General features: G+C 40.5%; 1 long non-coding RNA gene across 2 annotated transcripts in view; it reads right to left on the reverse strand.

The window, feature by feature from the left end:
- The window catches only part of LOC131276917 (uncharacterized), an 82,120-nt gene extending 67,747 nt beyond the window's left edge, over positions 1-14,373 (reverse strand). Inside the window, exons 1-2 of one of the 2 annotated variants that reach the window (XR_009184140.2) lie at positions 14,117-14,349; positions 12,615-12,781 (exon numbers count right to left, since the gene is read on the reverse strand). This is a non-coding gene — a long non-coding RNA (uncharacterized lncRNA). Of the gene's footprint in view, positions 1-12,614; positions 12,782-14,116 lie in introns of both variants that reach the window. The other variant, XR_009184141.1, reaches the window with a different exon arrangement.
- Between the last annotated feature and the right edge of the window lie 1,424 nt (positions 14,374-15,797).

Consider the following 15,797-nt stretch of genomic DNA (forward strand, 5'->3'; position numbering starts at 1 on the left):
ATGCTTTTTGACCTGGATCAAGGGAGAAATGGAAAGGACAAATGAGTTTATATGGCTATGAGTCTTGAAAAAGAGTGGGGAGGTTATCAGAGGAGTTGCCTTATGCACACCTCAGCAGAGTCCCAAAGAAAGATAAAGTAGATACAACCCTGGTATTGGTTCTTCTGAGGGCTACAGAGACCCACAGGTTCTATGGACATGGCAGATGGAGTTCACTGCCATGTCAGATGGCCCTTCTTTGGAGTTTGTGTTTCTGTGTGATGCAGCTGGACTCAGATGTGATCTTTGTTCACAAGCCTCTCCTGTTAATTTTACCAGAACTGTAGTTGGTGCTGGGGTTGAATGCATACCCAGGGGACCTGAATCTCTGAACAGACCATGTGATAGCCAGGCCCTGAGCCTCAACAGACTTCAGCTCCTACACTCTAGTTTATTGGACTTACTCCACTCAGCTAACATGGAGTTGAAGAACGTCAACCATCACACCATGGAGCCAAGAGTGCCTACAACTGAAATCAGGAGGATTGCATCCAGTATCCATGTGGAACCTAAGCCCCCTCTTGATATAGATGTGGAGTGGACACAACCATTCCAAGGTCCACAGGATGGAGGAATAGAATATGGATTAGAGTGGATTTACTGATATTCTATTCATGAACTATTGTGATTAGTAATTGAAGAAAATGTGGCATTGGTGTGGAGAAAGTGGCCATGGTGGCTGCTGGGGGTGGGGAATGGGAGGAAGAGATGAGATGTGGAGGCGTTTTCAGGACTTGGAGTTGTCCTAGGTGATGCTGCAGGGAGAGTTACATGTCCTCCCATGGCCCACTGGATGGAACATGGGAGAGTGTGGGCTATGATGTGGACCATTGACCATGGGGTGCAGCGGTGCTCAGAGATATATTCACCAAATGCAATGAATGTCTCATGATGATGGAGGAGATTGTTGCTATGGGGGGAGGAGTGGTGTGAGGGGTTGGGACCGCATATTTTTTGAATGTAGTATTAAAAAAATAAATAAAGACCCCCCCCCCCAAAAAAGGCCATTCCACCATTCTATCAATCCACCTGCTTCAGGGTGATGGGGAAAATGGTAAGACCAGTGAATTCCATGAGCATGTGCCCATTTCCACACATCATTTGCTGTGAAACAGGTTCCTTCTTTGGAAGCACTGCTGTGAGGAATGCCATGGCGGTAGATAAGACATTTGTTGAGTCCACTGATGGTAGTTTTGGAAGAAGTATTCTGCGCATGAAATGCAAACCCATATCCAGAGTATGCATCTATTCTAGTTAAAATAAATCCCTGCCCCTTCCAAGGTGAAAGTGGTCCAATGTAGTCCACCTGCCACAAGGTAGCAGGCTGGTCACCTCAAGGAATAGTGTCATACTGGGGTCTGAGTTTGGGCCTCTGCTGCTGGCAGACTGGGCAGTCAGCATTGGCTGTAGCCAAGTCAGCCTTGGAAGGGGAAAGTCCATGCTTCTGAGCTCATGCATAACATCCATCCCTCCCTCCACAGCCACTTTTTCAAGAGCCCATTGGGCAATGACAGGAGTGACTGGGAAAAGAGTATGAGCATTAGCCACAGAGCAGGTCATTTTATCCACATGATTATTTAAATCTTTCTTCACTGAATTCACCCTCTGGTGAGCATTCACATGGGACACAAACATTTTCATGTTTTTTGCCCACTCAAAAAGGTCTATCCACATACCTCTTCCCCAAGACCTCTTTGTCACCAATTTTCCAATCATGATCCTTCCAAGTCCCTGACTATCCAGGCAAACCACTGGCAACAGCCCATGGCCATTTCTTCTTTGAAGCAAAATGAACAAACAGGTGCACTGCTTGAAGCTCTGCCCCACTGGGAGGATTAGCCCTCACCACTGTCCTTCAGGGATGTTCCAGAAAGGGGCTGCAGTAGTCCACTTTTGGGTGGTACCTGCATATCGTGCAAAACCATCTGTAAACCTGGTCCAAGTTTTCTCTCTTCCTCAGTCAACTGATTTTAAGGGATGTCTTGGGAAAGAGAAGGCAACATGGCCAGGGGCAGGGTCCATGGGTATTTGGGCTACCTCCTCATATAACTTATTTTGGCCTTCAGGACCCACCTGAGTCCTGTCTTGTATATACCACCTCCAGTTTATTACGGAGTGCTGCTGTGCACTCCCAACTATATAGTTTGGTGGGTCATACAATACACAGCTCATGATAGGCAACTCAGGTCTTGCAGTAACTTGATGGCTCATGGTTAAGCATTCGGTCTCTACTAAGGCCCAGTAGCAGTCCACAAGCTGTTTCTCAAAAGGGGGGAAGTTATCTGCAGAGGATGGCTGGGCTTTGATCTAAAATCCCAAGGGTCTGCGTTGTGATTCTCCTACAGGCGCCTGCCAAAGATTCCAGACAGAATCTCTATTTGCCACTGAAACTTCCAGCACCATTGGATCTGCGGATCATATGGCCCAAGTGGTAGTGCAGCTTGCACAGCAGCCTGCACCTGATGCAGAGCCACTTCTTATTCTGATCCCCAATCAAAACTAGCAGCTTTTCTGTCACCCAGTAAATGGTCCAGAGTAGCACACCCAAATGAGGAATGCATTGGCTCCAAAATCCAAACACACCAATGTTGTTCTGCCTCTTTTTTGGTCTTAGGATGAGCCAGATGCAACAGCTTATCCTTCACTTTAGAAGGGATGTTTCAATATGCCCCACAGCACTGGACACCTAGAAATTTCACTAAGGTGAAAGGACCCTGTATTTTAGTTGGATTTATCTCCCATCCACTCTGATGCAAATGCCTTACTAAGTCTAGAGTCTTTGCTACTACTTGCTCACTAGGTCCTATCAACATGATATCATCAATATAATGGACCAGTGTGATGTCTTCTGGGAAGGAGAGGTGATCTAGATCCCTGTGGACAATTGTATGACATAAGGCTGGAGAGCTGATATACCCTTGAGGCAGGACAGTAAAGGTATACTGTTGGCATGGCTAGCTGAAAGCAGACTGTTTCTGGTGCTTCTTACTAATTGCAATTCAGAAAAAAGCATTCACCAAATCAACAGCTGCATATCAGAGACCAAGCAATGATACCACATCTGGGACAGCAGCTGCAATTGAAGTCACCTCCTGGTTAAGTTTAGTATAATCTACTGTCATTCTCCAAGATCTGTCTGTTTTCTGTACAGGACAAACAGGAGAGTTGAAAGGGGATGTGATGTAAATCACGATCCCTGCATCCTTCAAATCCTTGATGGTGGCACTAATTTCTGCAGTCCCTCCAGGAATCCATATTGCTTTTGGTTGACTATTTTGCTAGGTCGGGGCAGTTCTACTGGCTTCCACTTGGCCTTTCCATCCATAATAGCCCTTACTCCAGAGGTCAGGGGTCTCATGTGGAGATTCTGCCAGTTGCTGCATATGTCTATTCCAACTATGTATTCTGGAACTGGGGAAATAACAAAATGGGTTCAGGGATCCACTGGACCAACTCTGAAATGGACCTGAGCTAAAACTCCATTTATCACTTCCCCAAGAAGACCTACCTTCTCCTCATTCAAGGTGCTCTGTGTCTGTAAGCCATTCCAAGTCTGGAAATTGATTAAGGGGCTGTGATTCTCTGTGTCTTCAATTCAAGAAAGGGTTTTGTTCACTTGACCTAGAACTCTTCTCTTTACACAGATCCAGAAGAAATTTAGTAGACTGCCCATCTACTTCACTGCTAGGTACCCCATGAGGTATTGGCCAATGCCATAACTCTACATGACACAGATTATTTTGAGTTCTTTTTTGAATCTGTGTTTCAAGGTATGTAGCTGCACCCACCTTGACGTAGGTGATTAACTACAGATACTTGACTTTTACAAGATCTACATTCAATCATCCCCATAATGTTAAGGATTCTAATTCCATCACAGCCCTCCCTACATTAATATCTGGACTACAGAGAAAAGCAAGCACAGAGCTCTTCAGGGAAGATGGAGTTAGCCTTACAATTTTATTCCTCACAGTCCTGATTATAGGTGTGTCCTTGGGACATTCCTACAGTAGTTAGGCATCACTCAAATGGTAAATCCATTCTAGCATTCCAATCTCCCTAAGCTTTTGAATTCTCACTTCTACTGTATACCTGGACAAATCGGGCATGTCAACCTCAGACATGCTATGCTGTCTTTTGCTCCATGTTTCAGTCAGCCACCCAAACGAATTATTAGAGTCATTTCTAACCCCTCGAGCAACATGGAGGCTCTTAGGAGGTAACTCTTAGGCACCCTGCACCTCTAGGCCTAGTTCATATTTGAGACACACAGGCTCATGAGTATAGCCATGAGTATCAAGAGCTCACTGTTGGACCATCTTTGTTTGTTGGTCTTTGTCAATGCACTTGGATGATTGTTTCTTTTCCATTCAGGAATGTGATAGAGCTCCCCTGGCTAGGAACTCAGCACTTACTCCATTGTCATTTCTAACAGTAACTACTATGAAAATACCCAACATATATCCAAACATTTTTATGTACCCTATATGCATGCCCTGGAGAACCCCCAACAATGTGCCACCAATCAATAACACCCCACACAGTGTTCCTCCACTGCCATGGTTGAACCTCTCTGTAGTCCAAAACTTCTTCAAAAATGAAGTCTAATATATCGCCAAATTCAATTAATAGGAAAACAAAATATAATAATGGGTTCAAGCATTAAAAGTAGAATAAATACTAATTTAGAAAAAATAAAATAAAGTAAAAATAAATGAGGGTATTAAAAAATGAAAATATTATACAGCTTTATTTTTGACATCTTGGCTTTCATTACTGCAATATTTTTGCCCTGTGTGTACAGTGGCAAGGCAAAGATATTGTGTTTTAAGTGAAAAACATATCCTACATTATTTTGGGAATCTGAGATAGTTTGATCTTTTCCTTCCATGTTGAAACTGTTTCCTTATTTAAATACTTTAATTTTCTTTCTCAAAATGTTTTATATAAAGGATACCTCATGGCTATATTTAACTTTATCTTTCATTAATAGGACTACCTGCCTAAGACATTAGCCTGAACATGATTTATTAATCAGCAAGGAGAAAGGAAAAAAGAAACATTTGTTGAGAACTGGCCATCTGCCAGAAAATGAAGACTGCCTTGAAGTTAAGGTGATTTTGAGATAGCAAATACCAAACAATTTCTTCTCATGAGATTTCAACATAACAAAAATGGTACATGTAGCAGTTTGATATTTTCTGTGGATTCTAAAAGTAGATTTTGGATTCAGAGGTTTCACTCTTACTTGATTAAATTATGATTAAGGCTTCGATTGGACTACATCAGTAGGATGTTGATTCCCCATTCACTTGGCATGTGGGGACTCGCAGAAAAAATGACAAGGCAAAGGAGTTGGAAGGCATTCTGGACCTGGAGCCTGGGAAGTAAACACACAGGAAAAGATCACAGCTCTATAGACATGGCAGAGGCCCTGGGAAGAGAGGAGCCATTTGCCTGATAGCCTACAGCTGACCTTGTAGAGCGCCCAGGGCAGCTGAGCCCAAAGAGAAACAAGCCCTGGGAGAGGCAAGACTTGTCCAGCCTGTGGCTGAGACTAGACAAAGCTGGGACCACAAAGCCTTGGGAGGAGGAGGAAGACTGAACCCTTACAAACATCACCTGATGTCTTGCATCATAGACATGGCAACTGAATCTGGGTCAGAAAGTACCTGTTATGGTACTCTGAGTTGGACTCTTTAAGGCCTTGTGACTTTAGGATGGTACCCAAATACACTTTATAAACGCCAACAGATTTCTGGTATTTTGCATCAGCACCCCTTTGGCTAACTAATACAGTATAATACCATATATTTCCATTTTTACCTTTTGAGATTTTCTACTAGAAGGAGACCTTCTGGAAATACTTTTAAATGTTTCAAGATATTTGAAGTTCCATCTATCCCCTTAGTTGAAGTTCATAACTGTACATTTTTAAAGTTCTAATGATTTTTCGGAATTCCTAATAATGCTACGAAAATTCATACTCATCCAAAATCAACATTGTTTCTGAAATGTTTGACTTTCTAAGCTTAAAACTTTCAACTCCAAATAGAAAAAGAATCTGACTTTTTAAAATGATTTCATAAAACACATATAGATTTCCTAAGTCATCGGCTCAAGGGACTTGAATGCAGAGAAGGAAAACTATCTTTAGGGCACATATTAGATAGTAAATATGATTAATAATCTAAATCTTTTCAGGTTGAGGAATTTTTTAAGGAAATACCTTCCTTTTTAAGAGGCCCTATTTAAAGTTTCTTCTAAGGTCCTGTTATATAAAAAGGTCTGGTTTTCACAGCACGCTACAACTAATAATGGTAACTCACTCAATGGCATTGGGGAAAATGCTTCTTCTGCACTTCCTCTGTTTCCTGAGAGTGTGGAGGGAGTTCAGTCACGTAACTACAGACCTTCTGTCAACATCTTCCTATCTCTTGCCAGAGAAGAAAAAGTCACTCATCTTACTGGTAAATATGGGCCTAACTTTTATTTTCCTTCTTATTTTATTCAAAATTTAGGTGGAGAAAAGGGATGATTTATTGGACCTCTTAAGAGATACTCATCCCCGTAATGGAATTATCCAATACAAGTTGTCAAAGGCAAGATTCAGATCAGTTTAAGAGACTGTAATATCATGTATCTTCTAAATATTTCAGATTTCTGCATAAAGATTTTTTTTAAAAACCTTACACAATTTGTTGTGCAAACTAAATACACCTGGGGAAAACACACCACTGCCTATCACAGAACAGGGGAGGAAAGCACATAATGCATCACAAGGAGTTTACAAGTATGCCAAGATGCTGAACCCTTCAGCCTGGGGTGACTGATGGAGACTGGGGCAGCTTGAGCCCTCAGGCCAATCACCACCAGCCACAAGTTACCCCAAGGTGCTCTCCAAATAGCATCACTTTGTATGTGTGTCACATAAATAAAGGTGGGAGGCACTACCACAGAAGTAGAAGCTGAATAAAAAGGTGAATTGTGACAGCTTAGCTATCTGCTAGTGGCATGGCACAACCCTGTTCAGGAGGTCGTGGGCTGTAGGTGTAAAATGGTGGACTGCACTACTGTAGGTTAGACTTCAAAATGTTAACATAGCTCACAAAGAAAGGAATATGCTAGCATTTTTTTCTGTGTCCCAAAATAAATAAATCTTACTTGTCCCTCACTAGGTGAAAATTTAAAAAAACTAGCTGTGAGGCACCACAAAGATTCAAGCCAAGGGCAAATAGTTCACCTCAATTTACAGAACACATTTTTTTTCTGGGCAGATATCATCTCTGCCAATTAGCATCATTGCTACTTGGATTGTAATTATGTAAATAAATGTTTATAAAAATAATAAAAATGAGCTATTGTCAGCTGGGCTCTGGAAAACTAAGAAAACATTGAGATGTTACCTTATGTTATTTTTACAGGGGAAAAAAGCAGGATTACACATATTGAGGTCTTCAGATATAACGTTGCCAAACAAACTTGATTAAATGTTCCCAAGCCCCTGGTACTGTTTCTGCTATTTGAGGATTACAAAGTAAAAATCCCAAATGCTGTTATGAAAAAGAGTGACTTAAAAAAGACCCAATATTTGTAAATGTTATGATGCAAAACAGATGTTAGATAATAACCATTTTACCTGAGGTATATTGGTAGAGTATCTGTCCAGTAATCATAAAACTAGTGAATATGGGACTCTTACAGTTTGTAGAAAATTGTAGTATTCCTACCATATAAAGGAGAAAATAGGGAGGAAGTGGGTATGAAATAATATACATACAACACCATAAAAATAAAACCTTTCCACTTTCATTTAATGAATGTAAGAGAAGACTTCTTATGCTGTATCTGACATATCTGGACAGAAGCCAGAATTGGTGATGAAGAGGAACTGCTCCTTGCAAATTCCCCCACAAATAACCATTCTCTAGTTACAAGAGAAATTCAGTAAATCCTAATGGTTAAGAGTATAGGATCTCGGGAAACGGACTTGGCCCAGTGGTTAGGGCATCCATCTACCACATGGGAGGTCCACGGTTCAAACCCCGGGCCTCCTTTACCCGAGCGAAGCTGGCCCATGCGCAGTGCTGATGTGCACAAGGAGTGCCCCCCCACGCAGGGGTGTCCCCCACGTAGGGGAGCCCCAAGCGCAAGGAGTGCACCCTTAAGGAGAGCCGCCCAGCGCGAAAGAAAGTGCAGCCTGCTCAGGAATGGTGCCGCCCACACTTCCTGTGCCACTGACGACAACAGAAGCAGACAAAGAAACAATACGCAGCAAATACACACAGAGAACAGACAACCGGAGGAGGGAGGGGAATTAAATAAATAAATCTTTAAAAAAAAAAGTATAGGATCTGGTTACTGGGAATTAATGCTTAATCTTGAACAAGTAACTTAACCTTTCACTTCTTCATCTCTAATATGAAAAATAAAAAATACCAAAGGGTTGTTGTAAAAAACACGAAATAAGATAAAACATGTAAAGTATTTACAAGTTTGTCTTCCCTATCCTATTGTAAGGTCTAAATAGTATTACCTATTTTTCTTATTCAGTACTACAAGACCTCCAGCCTACAATCTTAGATGCAATGACAGACACACTGAGGCTACAGATGCAGAAATGGCTAAGAAGAAATACTAAATATTTTAAAAACTTAACTACCACACTTTATTCAGATTTCCTTAGTTTTTACTGAATGTCATTTTTCTAATGTGGTATCACTGTTACAATTCATGAAACAATATTACTATAATTATACAACAAACTTTAGCCTACTGTATACATTAGGGTTCACTCTTTGAGCTGTGCAGTTCTGTGTGTGGTAAGTTACATAAAACTTAAAACTTCCCTCCTTATCCACATTCAAACATATAATGAATATGTTGTACTACCATCACCACCATCCATTACCAAAGTTTTTCATCACTCTAAACAGGAAGTCTGTACTAAATAAGCATTAAGCCCAAAGGTCCTATCCCCATCTTGGTTCTTGGTAACCTACATTCTAGTTTCTCACTGAATTTGCTTATTCTAATTACTTAATGTCCATGAGATCACAACTCAACATCTTATCTTCAAAGGTCATCCATGTTGTTGCAAGTGTCAGAACTTCATTCTTTTTTTTTTATTTTTTTATTTTTTTTATTGACTTTGTAATAATATTACATTAAAAAATATATATGTGAGGTCCCATTCAACCCCACCCCCCCACCCCCCCTCTCCCCCCCCAACAACACTCGTTCCCATCATCATGACACATCCATTGGATTTGGTAAGTACATTTTTGGGCACCTCTGCACCTCATAGACAATGGTTCACATCATGGCCCATACTCTCCTCCATTCCATCCAGTGGGCCCTGTGAGGATTTACAATGTCCGGTGATTACCTCAGAAGCACCATCCAGGGCAGCTCCATGTCCCAAAGACACCTCCACCTCTCATCTCTTCCTGCCTTTCCCCATACCCATCGTCCACCATGTCCACTTTTCCCAATCCAATGCCACCTCTTCTATGTGGACATTGGATTGGTTGTGTCCATTGCACCTCTATGTCAAGAGGAGGCTCAGATTCCACATGGATGCTGGATGCAATCCTCCCATTTTCAGTTGTAATCACTCTAGGCTCCATGGTGTGGTGGTTGTCCTTCTTCAACTCCATCTTAGCTGAGTGTGGTAAGTCCAATAGGTCAGATTGTAGGTGCTGGAGTCTGTTGAGGCTCAGGACCTGGCTATCACATTGTCAGTCCAGAGATTCAAATCCCCTAAATATATCTTAAACCCCAACATTAACTGCACCTCCAGCACATTAGCATGAAAGTCTTATGAAGGGAGATCCCATCTGAGTCCAGATTCATCACACATAAACACCATTTCCAAAGAGGGGCCATCTGCCCTGGTAGTTAACCCCATCGGCCATGACCATAACTCCCATGGGTCTCTTTAGCCCTCAAAGGAACCAATATCTGGGGGTTGTATCTGCTTTATCTATCTCTCTGACTCTGCTCAGTTGTGCATGAGGGCAATCCTTCTGCCAGCCTCCAGACTCTTTTTTAGAAACTCGTAGCCATATAAACTCATTTCTCCTTTCCATTTCCCCCTTACTTTAGGTCAAACAGCATTTTAAAGTCATGGTATTTTATGTAGACATGGATATTCTGCTGATCCGCATTGAACCTTCCGTATAAGGTCATTTTCCAGTTGCATCATCAGTTGGTAGTTGATAGTGGTCCCTCGTTGCCAGGGAGGCTCATCCCCGGGTGTCATGTCCCACGCTGGGGGGAAGGCATTGCATTTACATGCTGAGTTTGGCTTCGAGACTGGCCACATTTGAGTAACATGAAGGCTGACAGGAGGAAATTCCCAGGCACAATGTTGCTCTAGGCCTTGTTCTTATTTTTAGGTTTATCAGCTCACAAGCATAGTCATTAGCATCAGGGGCTCACTGTTGAACCCTCACTCCCTCCCGGTCCCCGCCACTGTACCTGGGAGACTGTCGCTGCTCCCCTAGGGACCACGACAGAGCACCACTGGCCAGGAACCCAGTACCCCCCCTGCTGTGGTTTTTAATTGTTGCCACTATGAGTATATCCAAACATTACCATGCACCCTGGACATATAGAACTTCATTCTTTTTATGGCTAAATAATATTCCATTGTATGTCTATACCATATTTTACTTGCTCATTCATCTGTTGATGGACACTTGAGTTGCTTCCATCTTTTGACAACTGTGAAAAATGGCACTATGCGCACATGTGCAAATTTAAGTCCTGCTTTCAATTCTTTTGGGTCATGTGGTAAGTATACACTTAACTTTCAGAGGAACTGCCAAACTGTTTTCCACAGCAGTTGCACAATTTTACATTCCCAACAATGAACAAGCGTTACTATTTCTTCACAGCCTCTTCTACACTTGTTATTTTGTTTTGTTTTGATTTGGTTTTAATAATGGCAATATTAGCAGCTGTGAGATGGTTTCTTATTGTGGTTATGACTTGCATTCCTCAGATGGCTAATGAATTCAAGCCTCTTTTCATGCGCTCATTGACCTTTTGGATGCCTTATATTTATTTTTCTTGCCAAAGAGCTCTGGCTAGGACTTCTAACACAACGTTAAATAACAGTGGTAACAGTGGGCATTCTTGTCTTATTCTTGATCTTAAGGAAAACCTTTCAATGTTTCACCATTAAGTACGATGTTACCTGTTGACTTTTCATATATTCTCTTTATCATGCTGAGGAAGTTTCTGTATATTCCTAATGTTCTAAAGGCTTTTATGACAAAGGGTGCTGTATTTCATCAAATAACTTTTCTGCATCAATTGAGATGGTCATGTGGTTTAGTTCATTCTATTAATGAACCAATCTTGCATACTCGTTAAAATAACACTTGATCACAGTGTATAATTCTTTAATGTGCTGTTGGATTCAGTTTGCTTGCATTTTGTGGAGGATTTTTGCAACTATATTCCTAAGGGATATTGGTCTCTAGTTTTCTTTCCTTGCGCTGTGTTTATCTTGCTTTGGTATGAAGGTGATGTTGGCCTCAAGAATGAATTAGGGAATGCTTTCTCCTCTACAATTTTTTTGACGTGTTTGAGACTAATCAGAGTTCAGTCTTCTTAGACTACTTGGTAGAATTCCCCTTTGAAGTCAGTTGGTCCTGGGTTTTTCTGTTGGGAGGTCTTTGATGACCGATTCAATCTTTTCACTACAAATTAGTTTGTTGAGATCTTCTATTAGATTTTCAGTCAATGTAAGAATTTTTCCATTTCTAAGACCATGTATTTCTAAGAATTTGCCCGTTTCATCTAGATTATCAATTTACTGATGTACAGTTGTTCATAGTATCCTCTTACAGTCTTTCTAATTTCAGTTATAAGGTTCCCCTTTCATTCCTATTGTACCGTCTCCCTTTTTATTCATATTTCTGTATTGCTATTGTTCTATTCATTTTATTTCCAGAATTTCCTCCCAGCTTTGGGCTACAGAAGTACTATAGTGGATGGTGGTGGCAGAAGGTTGGTGGCCCCATTTTCCAACCCTGAGCCTAGCACACAGGCCCTGTTCTATAAGGAGATTCTTTGAGTAAAAGCTAGTGAAGAGTAAGTCATCCTTTCAGAACCCCAGCCTCTGTTCCAGAGTACTGACCTTTTGCCCAAGGCAGGTCCTGGGATAATCTCAAAGGCTAGCAACACCCTGCTCCTGCCAAGGGCCCAGGTACTATTTGGATAAGACTATAAAGCAATTAAAGTTTCAGGGTGTTGTTGAAAACAATAGAGTAATCAGTCAGCAATAATTGGGGCCTAACAGCTGAGTCTGATACCAACAGAGCCAAAAGCTTAATGGTTACATAAGAAAAAGAGACATTCAAAGAAAGTCCAGCTAAATCTCTGTCATCTTTGGTGATCAGAAAAACTGTACATGCTCAATGCTGTACACTCTAAAGAACCAGGGAAGGAATTTCTGAGCTACAAGTCTCTAACTACATATTGGACAAATTCATTAACACCTGAAGAGTAAAAGCAGTCTCCAAGTCACACACAGATTCAATAGTAAAAAGTGAAAATCTTACTGGTTTAGGGGACTTAAGCAAATCCTGACGAATCAGTAGTTGAAAACTAAATGGTGCTGGGAGTGGATGTAGATCAAGTGGTTTAGCACCTGCTTTCCATGAAGGAGGTCCTGGATTCAATCTCCAGTGTCTTCTTAAAAAAAATGGCACTGACTCCTAGGCAAACCCTAAATAGTCAACCATAAAGAAAAAAACAAGGAAAATAATTGAGCAGGCACATGTACATGAAGGGAAAAATAGACTTTCCAGCCCAGTAGATAACAAAGAAATGAGCAAATAATAACAAGTATAAGAAGTCTTGGGAACATGGGTGGTTGGGACTCAACATCCAGAGATACTTCAATATATTATCTAAAATGTTCAATTTTCATAACAAATTATAAGACATGAAAAGAAACAGGACACTGTGACCAACACAACTGGGGAAAAAAAGCAGACAACAGATACTGCCTTTGGGGGACCCAGATGCTGCCCTTAGCAGAGTGAGACTTGAAAGCACCTATTTTAAATATGTTTAAAGTACTAAAGGAAATCAGGTTTAAAGAACAAAGGAAAATATAATGATAATTACATATCAAAGACAGAATATCAATAATGAGATGGGAATTATAAAAAAAGAATGAAATGCTAATTCTGGACTTGAAATGAATGATGACAAAATTGATAAATTTGCTAGAGGGGATCAACAGCGTGTCCTGGCAGAAGGAAGAACCAATGAACTTTAAGACAGATAAATGGAAATTAAGCAATCTAGGGAACAGAGAGAATAAAATGATAAAAAACAAGCAGAGCCTTAGAGACTAAATTTGATGACAAACATTAATTTACACATCCAAGAAGTTCAACACACTTCAAGTAAAACAAATGCAAAGAGAGTCACACACAGTACATCAAAGTAAAAATGCTGAAAAACAAGACCAAAGGAAATTCTTGAAAGCAGCAAGAAGTATTTGACTATTCACATACAAGGGAACCCCAATAAGATAAAGAGCTGACATCTCATCAGAAACAATAGAGGTCAGAAGGCAGCAAGATGGCATATTGTAAATGCTGAAAGAAAAAAAACCGAAAGTGTCAACCAAGAATCTCATATCCGGCAAAACTATCTTTCAAAAACGAAGACAAAATAAATTTCTAGTAAGAAAAACTGAGAGAATTAATTACTAGCAGGAATGCCTTACAGGAAATATTAAAGGACGTTCTTCAGGCTAAAAGCAAGTCACAGTATTTCAAATCCACATGAAAAAGTAGAGAGTGCCAATAAAGATAATTACGTAGGCAATTATAAAGACATTATATGCCTTCTCTTAACTTCTACTAGTACATTAAAAAGCAACTACAGAAAGCAATACGTTTGCAATTTTATTGCTGGACTTATAATAATTTGTATTGCTGGGCCCATAATATGTAGAAATGTAAAAATTTCATTATAGGAGCACAAAGGAGGTAGATGCGAACAAATCTAAACTGAAGTAAGGACGTAATGCCTGATGGTAACATACCTGCAAGAAGAAATGAAGAAAACCAGAGAGGCAGGGGCGGCGGGAGGAGGGAGAGCTGCGGGAGGAGGAACCGCGGTGGCAGACAGGTCGCCCCAGGGGCAGGGCTTCCTCCTGCCCCCGGCCTGTCTGCACAGTAGACGGGGGCGCCAGGGCTCTCCGCGGCTCAGGCTAGGCGCCAGGCCTGGCCACCACTAAAACAAACGACCCTCCCGCCTGCAGCAGCGGTTCCATCCGGGGCTTTGCGAAGTAAGGAGGATGGAAGCCGAGAAGGCAGGAGGAGCAAAGGGAAGGAGGAGGGATGGGGAGGGGAGGGAGAGGAGAGGGGAGGGGAGGGGAGGGGAAGGGTACAGGAGGCTCAGCTAGAGGCTGGAATTGTAATAGAAAGGCAGAACTAAGGCATTTTATGGATTTATCACAATCCAAAATTAATAAGGCAAATTTTATTTTGAAAAATAAAAAGAAACGAAGAAAACCAGATATCATAAATAAGGTTAATAAAATTAACTCTATTCATATATACTTGTTCTGCATTCTTTACTTAGCTACTTTAAAAGAGATAAGGTTATATAAAATAATAACTATAATAACGTATTTGGGACTTATATATAGGTGGAATATGTATAATAGCACAAAAAGGGGAGAGGGAAAACATATATAGGAGTAAAATTTCTATATCTCACTCAAATGAAGTTAGTATAAATTTGAGAATATGTAAGCTTTTATGTATATGGTAAGGCCTGGAGCCACACTGAGAAAATAAGTCGAAAATGGTTTCAAAATCATTAAATCAATCCAAATATTTCCCTACAAAAAAAATCCATGTAATAAAAAGAATATTGGAAAAGAAAAACAGAGGAATAAAAGAATATAAAATGTATGGAAACCAAATGGCAGATATAAATTCAATGATATCAATAACATTATGTGAAAGGATAATACAATGCAACCAAATGGCAGAGATTGTCATGCTGAATAAAGAAATAAGAACCAACTCTATATTGTCAATAAGAAACACACTTCAGAATAAAAAATACAATAGGTCAAAACTAAAAGCATGGAGAAAGACATACCATACAAACAAGCCACAGGAGAGTCGGAAGGATTTTATTGATATCAGACAAAATAGACTTTAAATCCCCCCAAAATCAGACATTTTAAAATAATAAATGGATAACTCCATCAGGAAGATATAACAACGGAACACCTATCATGCTTCTAACCACAGGACTCCAAAGAAAGAATTAAACAATTCAGCATTAATAGATGAAGGCTTCAATAACCCACTTTCAATAATAAATAGAATATTGAGGCCGAAGATCAAAATCTACAGAAAATACTGTTGTGGGAAACTGGCTTACCTGTGTGTTATTGTAAACGTTATACCTGTTAAATGTAGCAGTTGTTAGATGTTGCAGTTGTTCCCTGTTATTGTAAATGATGTTGCAGTTCTAATAGCAAAGAACTGCTTGGTAGTTTCCCAATAAATGCGATGGGAAAACTAGGGTTGAGGCTCTCAGTTCCAGAAGCTGTGAGTCCCCTGGTTCCAGGTTTGTTCCCCTCTTGTGTCTCACCTTTATTTCTGCATTGCCTTCCCTTCAAGCCAACCTATTGTGAGCTGAATGCAGCAAAATACCACAAAACAACTAGATCTAACAGATATTTATAGAACATTCCACACAAC

Source organism: Dasypus novemcinctus, chromosome 30 (genome assembly GCF_030445035.2).
Source record: "Dasypus novemcinctus isolate mDasNov1 chromosome 30, mDasNov1.1.hap2, whole genome shotgun sequence".
Lineage (NCBI taxonomy): Eukaryota > Metazoa > Chordata > Mammalia > Cingulata > Dasypodidae > Dasypus > Dasypus novemcinctus.